Source organism: Manacus vitellinus, unplaced genomic scaffold, assembly GCF_001715985.3.
Source record: "Manacus vitellinus isolate BGI_N305 unplaced genomic scaffold, ASM171598v3 scaffold_7_pilon, whole genome shotgun sequence".
Lineage (NCBI taxonomy): Eukaryota > Metazoa > Chordata > Aves > Passeriformes > Pipridae > Manacus > Manacus vitellinus.
Window position 1 is genome coordinate 30103133 of NW_021940813.1, and position 11970 is coordinate 30115102.

Here is an 11970-nt window from a genome sequence, read left to right on the forward strand (position 1 = left end):
TTGAGACCTTGTTATAAGTGCAGAAATCACCACACAGTTGTGTGTAAAGTTCCTCTTTAGCCTTTGGCCAAGACTTCTCCAGAAATGTCCTCTAATCATCTTAAGAATCTATCCAGCTGAGCTTTAAAAGGACATTGATTCCCAGTATAAAAGTTCAACGTCAGATAACTGGGTTTGATGATATCTACTTACTGGTGAAAAATAAAGCCCTTCACCACAAAAATTATCAGAAGCAACTTTATGGCTGTGTTAGACAAGATCGGGAGATGATGAGGATGCTATAATGTTATCACAAAACATTTTAAAGAAAGCAAAAGATATAAAGCAATAGGTATATTGAGTATCTTGAAAACATACAGGGAAAGAATGGGAAATAAGTCCTTGGAGAGTACACATACATGTGTATTAAGATTGTCAAGTGAACATTCCCACAGAAATCAGAAAAACAGTATAATTCAGTCCTTTAGTTATAAAAAAAAAGGTAGAGAATATCAAACTACAGTGAAAGTAACTTTTCTTCAGAAGATAAAGACACAGCAAGCAGAGGCATTTACTTCATAGCAATCCTTGCTTTACTTTTTGGAAATAGGACTAATAAAGTTAAACTTCCCTCAAATAAACAAAAATAATTAAAATCTAAATCCCATTGCTGACAGGCATTCTTTTCCTTTGCATCACTCACTCAACGGTTTGACACCCCGAGATCACCTAAGCACCCTCACCCTGAAATCTTTAAGGATTTATCCTCACATGACCATCAGAGTGGTAAGACAGTAGTCTTCCCACTTGAAACATGGTGGATTGCAGCAGGGAACAATCTGGAGACAGATTTCCAGGTGGTTTTTGCTGTCAGCTTCTTACAGCACATCTTTTGCCATACTGCTGCATACTGGAAAGATCTAGAGATGGACGCAACTGCATCTATTCCTATCACATGCTCATCTGATGCTCTGAAAGTTGAACTTCCCTGGGAAATGAAAGAAGGGTTTTGCTGATTCAAGATCTGAGGAGTGAGCAGTCAATGCTATGGATGATACCTCTCCCCAACACCAATATCACACACGGATGTGCAGCACCCAGGGCTGATAAGGTTCATCTCATTTAGGTAACAGCTCAGCTGTTCAGGGACAATGATTTTCTTCTATCATTAACCTCCAACAAAAATAAAAGTATAAAAGAGACAATGTCATAGAGCAGTACACTTTCTTCAACTTAACTTCAGCTGAATTACCAGAATGTCCCTAACAGTCTGAGAGCAAAATAAGCATCTTTGTTCAGCTGGGTCCTTTCGCTGCCCTGGCATGAAGTGCTGCAGCAAGCTAGTAGGGAGAGATGAAAAAAGCAATGGATGAAATAACTTTCCTTGAATCATTCATCCCAATTTTCTCATTGACTGAAAAAGGGTGTTGAAAACCGAGGCATGTCCCATCTGCTCCTGAATGAATATCCCCACGGCAGTGAGAGCACAGCACACACCTCAGAAAAAAGAAAAACAACAAACCAAAACAAAAATAAAAACAAAAATAAGAAATTCTCCAAAGCTTTTTCTTTCCGTCATTTAACCACAAGCTCCAAGAAAACTCAGACTTTAAATGAAGCATGAATCCATTCAAAATGCAGATAGTTACACTTCAAACAGCTTGAAACAGTTCAGGAAAAACACATCATATCACCATCACAACTGTAGGGCAAGTTCCCACCACTCGAGAGGAGAGTTTGGGGCCTCCAGTCCCAAAGGGCTGAATCAGCAGTTCTGGCCCACAGCTGGCAGCCAGGGGCCACACACCACACTCTGAGCTGGGATCAGCAAAGCCTGGCCTGCTCCAGCACAGTCTCTCTCTCTTTCCCCATTGTGGAAGAAGTTACCACAGCACGTTCAGCCACGTGTTCCTGCAATTGCCCAAGTGGGGAAGCAAATGTGCTGCAGCACACCCCACCTCCCGCTGCACCCAGTAAAATGTGAGCTCTAGAAACCAGCCTACATCCAAACACCAATATAACACATGCAAATATTAGCTTGAGAACACAGCCCAAGAAAGCAGAGGGTTTGGGGACATTTGAGGAATTGGTTTTGGTAGGAGTATGCTCTACGTAATCCAAAAGGATCTTGAATGCTGAAATTTTAAGTGGAAAAAATTATTTAATATAAAAAAATGGGGAAGGATCATGCCAAAGAGTGAGATAATTAAGGTGGAGTTTCAATGACTAACAAAAAATTGCTGGATTACAGAAATTTTAGAATATTTTCTGACTTTGCAGATGAGAACAGTGTTTCGTTTGACTGAAAAATTATGTTGGGAAGGGATGCCCTATACCTATTTGCAAACCGCTGGTCACATTTTGCTTTTAAATAGACACATTTTATCTACAACTGCTTGTACATGTTCCCAGGTTCAAAATAAGACAAAGGGGAAGCATGTCTGCACTTCAAACAGCACTTCCTTTGACATTGCCTCTCTTCTTTCCTAAGTCTGAGAAAGCATCTTTGAATTTTAAATTAAAACACAGTCTCAAGACTGGCATGGATACTGAAGAGTGCAATTGTTGTGCAATCCATTAACTGAAATATGTATCCATATGATTTGTTCTGCCTTTTAAAAACAGGCATAAATAAATAAATAAATAAATAAATAAATAAATAAACAAATAAATAAATCTTACCCTACTTAAGAGGACAGAATTCTATGAAGAAAATCAGGAAAATTTTATGCACAGCAGTTAAAGAGGAAGAAGAGAAGAATATAATTTTAAAAAGGAGAAACAAAGGTATTCCACAGTCCATGCATTGAAGGAAAGAAATTCAAATGGAGATATATTTAAAAAGATGATTGAATGGCCTGCTGAATTGGGGTTTATGAGACCAACCCCAGTAAACTCCATGGAAACTAATGACAACATTCCCACAAGAATAGAATTGGTTTGCATGGCAGCACAATTTAAGTTTTATCCCTATAGCAACACAACATTTTCAGGTTTCTTCTGTCCCATTATCTCATTCTCCTATGTTACTGGCTTGCAGAAAACCAATTAAATCATTTTTCTATTAAGAAAATTTGATTCAATATTCTGTGTAATGTTTCTGCTCAAGTTAAACCATGAGACTCCAGTCACAAAGGGCCCTTGTAAAGGGAAGAACTAACAAAAGGATCAGATTTCTTCTTCCAAGAACAGCATAGTTATTACTCTAATATTAAATTTTATTTCAAACCTCCAAGATGTCCCTCAAAAATTCCCTTTTAGTTCTATTTTAATTAAATTTCAAACACCTTGGCTGTTCAACTGCTTACCTATCAATTCAGAGTGAGCAGAAAACATTTTAACAGCATGATAACTGAAGTGCTTCAGAGAACACCAACACACTGGACCTCTGTTTAAATGCTCTTTTTCTGTGCTCTGGACAGCACAATCTGCCTTTTTGCCAAATGGATCGGCCTAAGATGTTCCTTTTGGGACTGGAGCTCCTTTTCGTTCCTAAGCAACAGATTTGCATAAGCTGAAGGAGCAAAGAAAAATGCTTTCCACATCATTTATTGGCCTGCCTGATTAAAGTAAAAGACAGAAGAAAGCAAACAGCAGCTGACAGTCCTTTGTGCAACAGCTTTGACATACTGTTAAGCTTTCAGAAATACGTCTGTGATTGGAAATAAAAAAAAAGGCTCAATAGGTGAAACAGGGAAAACAAAAATTCCAGCACTGAATTATCGCAACTCAACATCACAGTCCCAGAAGAATGGCCACATAATGGAATCAATTAATTTAGTATTAGACTCCTACAGGGTGGTGTGGCTCACGTCAACTGTTTTGCCTTGCCATTGGATGGGTGCAGGGAAGAAAGTAGGCTTCAAAAGCGGGCACAGACTGGAGGGAAAGCATGAGGCTAATACTGAGGAAGTTTTCCTTTTTTTTTTTTGTAGAAAATCTCAACTTCCCAAAAAGCTGTTTGTGTTCAGTCATGTGTGAATTTTTCATGTGACCCACATTACTACCTGTCCAGCTTCTGTCCCCTGCAGGGAAAGATCACAACAAGCAATCCCATCTCTTTGCACAAGCAATACCTTCACTATGACTGTGCAAACAAGGTCCAAGCACTCAGTGATACACCAGTCTTGTCACCTGGAAAAGTGAATTCTGAGCAGTGTCAGTGACCAACAGCAGCACCATTTATGCAACCTAAAAGCCATGCTTTAATGAGTCAGTACTGTTCCTCCCTCCCACCCACATGATAACCAAGGTCAGGAGGACACTGCTGTAACAATGCTGTCACATAGCTGAAAGGGCTTGCAGACACATTGACCACCAGGACTCAGATGAAAATCCGGTTACGCTTGTCAAGTAACTACAGCCATTCCCTTCTAACGTCCTGGATGAATCCAAGCACCTTTCCAATAACAGGAAGGTCTGACACTCTACTATCATCTCAATAGGTTATGAATGGGGAGCCTCAGGCTCTTCAGACAAAGCCTGTATCAAGACTAGTGAGTCATGTAAGGACAGAATTGCCTTTTCTGATGCTTATCACCAGGTGTAGGTCTGCTAGCTCCTCCTTTTTACAGCATCAATAAGACAACTCTCCCACAAGCAGAGAAAATAATGCAACCCTAGCACTCCCGTATCATAGCACAAGGCTGGAGTCACTGTGTCTTTGCTAGCAAGTCATCACAAGGCTGAGTTTATTTTTCCCTGCTGTTTTAGCAGCCAGCAGGAGCACACAGATGAGCATATATTAATTCTACAGCAGCAGCATCTGCACAATGCAGCAAGTAATGACCAGGTATGTTGAAGGGCAGCCAGGCCAGTACTGTGCACCTGCAGCATCATTCCACATCCTGAAGCTTTGGAGGAAAGATGAAACTTGCTGATGTTAAAATATAGGGTCAAATGCCATCCCTATGTAGGAATCTCAAGCACAAAATGTACACACCAAAAATGAGAACCTACTCGAGAATCCATTATGATGGTATGGGAGAGGTCCAAGTCTCTAAAATTTGCTCCAAAGGTATCCCACTCACATGAATAAGGAGGCAGGGCCTGTCACTGCAGTTTACTCTGCAGCATGCAACCCCCTCTGCAGCAGCACTTGTGCTACAAGAATTCAGAGGTGTTTTGCTTGGTTTGCTTTATCTGTGTACCTAAGTCTGACGTTTAAGATAAAAGTCACAAATAAAAAAATAAAATTCTAATGTTGGTGGGGCTAGATGGATGAGGGGATTTCTGCTGATTTACTAATTAATTCTTACAGAGCTGAGTTAGTTCTGAGTGAACTAATTAAACTTATGGACAAAATGAACCTCCTTCTGCAATATTTGGTCTCTCTTCAGGCTGAAATGAAGTTAAAGATTTAAGCACTGTCATTATAGATTAGGTGTGCTGAGATCCATTTTGCTACACTTACTTGCTTCACCCTCTTAATATTGATATTAAATCTTTGAGTTGCACCATTTCATCTTATTTCTTCTTGACTAACTCACTCTCCTTCTCTTTTTTGTGTTCTTTTCCTCTCACCCAGTTCACTCCTCCCCTCCCCTGTTTAATCTCTTCTCTTGGCTTCCAGTTTTGCTGTGCTGCTATCTCCTGCAGCTGTCCTCAATGAGCATTTCTTCCATACTTCTGTTCCTGGTTGTTCCTGCTGCTGCATGGGTGTGTTAGGAAGCAATGCTGCACAGCAGTGCTTTGGGGAAGGCTGAAGTTTAGCACAGAAGCCAAGCACTGAAGCACAGCCCTTACAGCATGTTCAGCAGTTGTGAAAAGCTCTCTCATTTCTTAGCAAAGATAACACTGCCCATGTAAACAGCCTGCAAAGAACGAGAAAGGAAGTGACAAGAGCAATAACCACCCCATAAAAGAGAGAAGAAGCACGTGCACATGGAATTAGGCTGGCATGGCTCAGACACAGCACCTTTCATCCTGCAGGAAGACTTCTGTCACAGATTGTGGGTTTGGTTGGTTGCTCTTTGTATGTTGTGTAAAGGGAGTGCTGTTACTTTAATCAAAAAGGGCACAGCTGTGAATGGTGGCTGTCATGTTAGGTAAGAGAGATGAGCCACAAAGATAGGAAGGCAAAGGTCTGCAGTCTTTAGATTTCAATCTAAGCAACATCACAGCCCCTCAGCCTTAGACAAACTGTTTATTTAAAATCATAGAATGGCTTCAGTTGGAAGAGACTCTCTTCCTTAGCTCATTTACAGAGAGGGTTGTAAGTTAGTCTTACAGCTTCTCAGACGAGTCTGTTTGGCAACACCCCCACCTTTGGGAAGGACACCCACTGCATCACTGCTGAGGGCAGCTGTCCATGCAGGGGCAGCTCCATAAGTCTCCCATTCCACAGTGCCTCCACATTATGCATCCAGCTCCGTCTTACAGCACGTGCCCCCCAATGACACGGCAGGCATAATTATATCCAGTGGGGTTTTTTTTTAAATGCAAGCCTGCAGCTGAAGCTCTGGCTTCAGCATTGCCTTATTTTGACTTTAAAAAGTGAACAAAGGCCGAAATAAAAATTACTGTTTAAAACATGGGCTGTCTGCTGTCATTCTCACTCCTTTCCTCTGCCTGTAAGTACTTGGTAAATACAACTCTTTCCACTTTCAGTTAAAAAAAATTACATGGCTTTATCTGAAAAATAAGCTGGAAGATATTTTAGGTGAATTTGTATTCTCTATGCTTAAAAGTAGCTTTTCTTTAACATCCAAATCACTAAAAGTATAATGTAGAATTTTCCAAAAGTGTAGTATTAAAAAAAAAGAAAAAAAAAAAGAAAAACACAACAGGCTTCAGAAACTGTTTTAAAAAATGTATCACTGTGTGCATTTCTGTGAGGCGAGTTTGAATCAGACAAGAAGCAAATAATGATTTAATAATTTCCTTAAAAAAATAAAGGAAATATTGCAGGAGAGGGAAGAAGGAAAAACAGAAATAAGTAAATAGCTTTTAGTTCTTAAGCTCTCTTTTTTCTCCAAAAGAGCATATAATCTGTAACATTTTATACAAGAAAATAAGCTGTTTCAGTGAAAATTAATCCAAAGCTTTACTTCTGATATCACCTGATAGGCATCCACATCTATCTTGAGCTATGTGTCATGACAGTTTGCCTGAACTTCACATTCAGAACATATAATTCAGTGTACTCCCCTTATTGACTTTATGTCACTGAACCCACTCAAAACAGTTAGAGTTATACTGAAAGAAAACTATAAATAAGTTCAGGTCAACAGCATTTTTAGTTCCTGCCAATACTGTCCACATCTGTATCAGAATTAAAGTTTTTTAAAGTGATGTACAGCACTACTGTATTTTTATCTAAATCCCAGAAATCTCTTCTACACCTGCAGTACATAAAGCAAGCATCTCCAAAAATATCTTGTACCATTTGCACACCTGGAATCACTACTTAGCATGTCAGTTCTTAAGATTTGTGCCCTAACATAAACCCACAGTACTAGTTTTTAAATCTGATTATTTGTTTCTAAGACTAAAAACACCATTTCATTTTTTTCTTTTACTTAGTAATATATTCTATATTAATTCATAAGAATATTACTGAGACTCAACTCTGTTAATCATTTGTAGAGAGTGTAATCTAGTAAGCAGAAGTCTATAAACTGCCTGAATACTAAGATGCTTTTCAGTGCAAAGGAAGGGGAATGGCATTTGTTTTCTCTAAATGAGCAACTATTGTCTCTAAAAAGTTTCTTGGTCATCCTACTACCTCCTAACCAACATTCCTTGAAAGCAGACCTGCAGAAACCAGCCATGTGAGAGGCTTGGTGAGACTCGCCCTGTTAAACTGAGAAAATCTCCCAACATCTGGTTCAAGCAAGGAGAAATCATACAACTTTACTCCATGAGTAACTGCTTGGTAAACCAGGAGCACTCACGAACCAGGGAAAGGACAGCACCACAGACTGTTGCCCTGGCATTTACCTCTAGTGAAAGCAAGAACAGCAGTGCCAATTCCTCACATGCTACCCGATTATTTGAAATAAGAAAAGCTTTATTAAAGTCAACAGGTAGAATGTTCCCTCTTGTGGAGAACACTCACTTTCAGTTGTGCCTATGCCAGAGCAGCTGTCCCAGCAACGCACACACACAGAATCACAGACTAACCACACAACTGAAGGACCTCCATATTTGCCTTTACTTCTCTCTCGTCATTGAGTTTCATGGGAACCTCACAGCATAACTCAGAGGGTTGCAAATCCACATTTGGCAGACCACAGCTGGATACGTCCCACACAGGAGGTGCCCAGAAAGCAGGCCATTTAGTTGTGAAGGGATTCCCAGCCCAAGAGCCCTCTCTGAGCTCATCATGCCATTAGATTGATGCCCTGCTGCGGTCCCTGCCAGCAGGAGCAGAGGTCTGGCAGAATGAAACAGCTACAGAAGATGTGGAGAAGCGATATGGCAGCAGGGCATAAGTGCTGCTCCTAGCTATCCTTGGGAGCAGGGACCACCACCATCTATCAGCTAGGAAGGACTGGAGAGATGGGCTCTGTTTCCAACACGCCCAGTCAGATCTGCTCTCAACCTTAAATCACCTCTCCCACCATGGTCTTTATGTAGAAAGGCTACATAGCTATAAATTCATGTGCCATCTTGCTGACAGTCAGCTTGAGGGAAGGGGCATTTCTGCTGAAATGGCAAATGCCTGACAATTATTTGTGCCATACTTTACCACAAGTCTGCTTTTTACAGTTAAAAGTCTAAGACTGTCACTTTTCTCACAAAACTGAACTGTGTGAAGACAGGAATTTCCCCCCAAATGCACACATTTATGAGTGCACATATATTTATAGACATAACAGAGGTAAAGATGAAACAGTGCATATTGAAAGAGAAAATCTTCTAAGTCTTATGAAGAAAACAAGCTTCAGGATTTTTGTCAGTGTGTTTACAAAAGATAAGGAGCTACCCAAAAGATCTTACATTTTTGGTGCCAAGAGATAGAAAGATTATCTGCTATTTTGCACCCTCTGTATTACTATAGCAAGTCTCATCAATGCATCATACATTAATTTTATCACTAGAAAGGCAGTGATGTGGATTAATGGAATTACACTTAAACAAAGCAGATCAATACGCACTCTGTTATCAGTATTACACAGCAAAGCGTGCCCCCAAGCCCTACAAACACAAGCTTCTAAGGGCAGATGTGCAGTAGAGAATCCTGATGTCTGTAGCTTAAAACATAAAGCACTAAGTTCCCAGGTTTTGTAGGTATAAAGTCATATTTCACAATGTTGAAATGTCCTTCTTTCATGTTACTGTCTCAGTTCTGCCCACATGCACAAGACCGACAAATACAGGGGGCTTTGATTTGTTGTGTATTCAAATAACAATGTAGTCAAAAAGTAACAAAACGTCCTTTAAGAATAAGGTCTGTCAGAGGCCACTCGTAACATGTTCTAAATATCAATTGTTTCCAAATCTGTTACATTTACTACTCTCTGTCTTCATCCCTGAGAACATGTTCACAGGGAAGCCCTGTTTAAATGAATTACATTCCCAGGCACAGGGATGGATCCACCCGAACCACTTCACTGGTCATTCACGCTTGGGTTGTGCCAAGCTCCCGAAGCATCCCTAGGTAAACAAGCACTTAATTTGGTTCAAGCATAATTGCTTATTAAGTTGGGGCTTGCCATAGTAACTGCAGCTATTTAAAAATATATAAACAATAGAAATTTAGAAACTCACAGAGTCACTGTTTCAAGAGCAGCAAAGTCAATCACACAGATGACTTCCAATTCACCAGGGTAAAACCTGCTGCCCAACATTCAAGTTTACTTTACAGCAAAGGAACCACTTCAAGGACTTGCCCTGAGAACACAGAGTAACAACTGTAAAATGAAACCCTCTTGATGTGCACATAAATAGGTGTGGAAATTATACTAAAATTAAATTTCTCTTCTATAGCATTGCAAGAAATGCAAGCAGCTTTCAGACCAGAGGATGAATAAAATCAAATCCACAAAAAAGAACTTTGTGGGGATTTTTTGTTCCATCTTTTTGTTACAACCTTGCAGCTCAATTCCAACCACCCTGAATTTTCCACCTCACCTCGAATATCTTGGAAATCTTTGAGAAACAAAATTAAAAATAAAACAATCAGATGATTCTGACAAGAGTTATGATAAAATTTTAAAATCTACTCATGGGAACAAGCCACCTTCCAAGACAACTCTCTCACATCATGAATAAACAAGGTACTAGCCAAAACTTAAGGAGTATATCAGACAACATCTAACGTAAAACATGTAGCTGGAACAGATATCTCTTAATTATTTAATTACACTATAAAGTCTGTATAACCAATCAAGAGAATTTGTTGGTTTAAGCACAATGGACAATTTCCATCTACGGCAAGCTGAAGAAACAAGAGTTTTGTTAATGAATGTGTTGGATATTACAGGTACATCACTAAGGGTCTACCAGCTTTTTTTGCAAGTCACACATTCAGGAGTTAAGAACTGAAAAGTCTGGATTGTTTGGGGAACACTCCCTTTCTTGTAACAGAGATTTTTTTTTTTTTTAAACAACTTTGGTAATTCAGCTCCAGTTTAAATATTGTGGCACCTATTAAGGTAGAAATTTTAAGCTAACAGAGCTGACCACATTCCAAACACCACTCCGCTCTCCCCATCAGAACCCTCAAGAGAAACTGATAAACCCAAGACCTGTAAGGAAAACAAAGCCTTACCCATCTTCAGCAGGGCAGCTGGGGGGGAGGGCAAAGCTGGGAGTATTTTTGTAAGATTCTGAGAGGTTTATTCTCAAAATAAATAAATTAGGTGTGACAATCTGAAAACCAAAGCATATTAGAGATATTTCACCAATTGCATAGTCCCTATTAAAAAAACCCCGTAAAATTCTAAACTGCTGCAAAGAAAAACTGCTGTACATTTTCTAGAGAGCAAGCTTAGATGATATTGGGACTAAGTCTTCCTGCTATACCCCAATGCTGTACAGACTGCTTCCTCCTCCTCCTTCCTGGCTGCTACAGAGACAACTGGCTGCCTGCACCAGCCAGACTTCACAGACCCGGTTGCCTGGGAAAGCTTAAAGAGCCTTTTACACTAGATCAAGAGAAACTGTGTGTTTACAAATGTAAAAAAAAAAAAAAAGATTTTTCAAGGTAAAAAGTGGAATTTAAATGAAGTCAAGAATCAGAACTTTAGTAAGGACTAGCAAAACATTTTCTAGCATATAGTTCAGATATTCTCTGTCTGAGCAAAAAACAGTTTAAGTACAAGTAATATAAACATAATTCAGAGATTGCAGAATTGCAGTATAGTATTATTAGAAATTCCACTTTGAAAAACACACTAACCAACAACACTGCATGTGTATGTGTTCAGTAAGCTTATTAAAATAAAGTTATGCCAAATAAGTAACTGGAATGTAATAAGGACTGGAGTCACTCATTAGCCTAGGCTTTCCATTTCCCACAGTTTACAGCAAAGCCTGGCATGACCTTCTAATTAAGAAGAAATTCCTCCAGCTAGCTTTCCTTCCCCTTCAATAACGCGCACTCTCCAGCCAGCACTTCAGGCAGACTGGCTACATCCCACAAAGACTACTTCCTCCCAACAGCCTTCCCGGCACAAACACCTATTTACATGTCTGAATGCTACTCCAACCTGTCATCAAACGGCGCGGGAATAAAAATCAAGGCAATAAGAGCCTACTGAAAGGCAAGAACTATTAGCAGAGATGTTGATGAACTACAGGAATGCTCACGCAGATGAAGTGCGTGTCTGTCTTTGCTCATCAGAGGGGAGAGATGAAGTACCAGACCATCCATCTGGGGATTTTCCAGCTTACATTGCTGCTTTCACTACAGCATAGTTACTTTAACTCGATAAATTTCAACTTCCTCACGAGGAAGTTATTCCATGTCCTTAGACAGGCACTATAGATCACCTCCTTCCTCTGAAGAGCGGGATGAACTCGCACAGGGCTTTCTACTTTTAT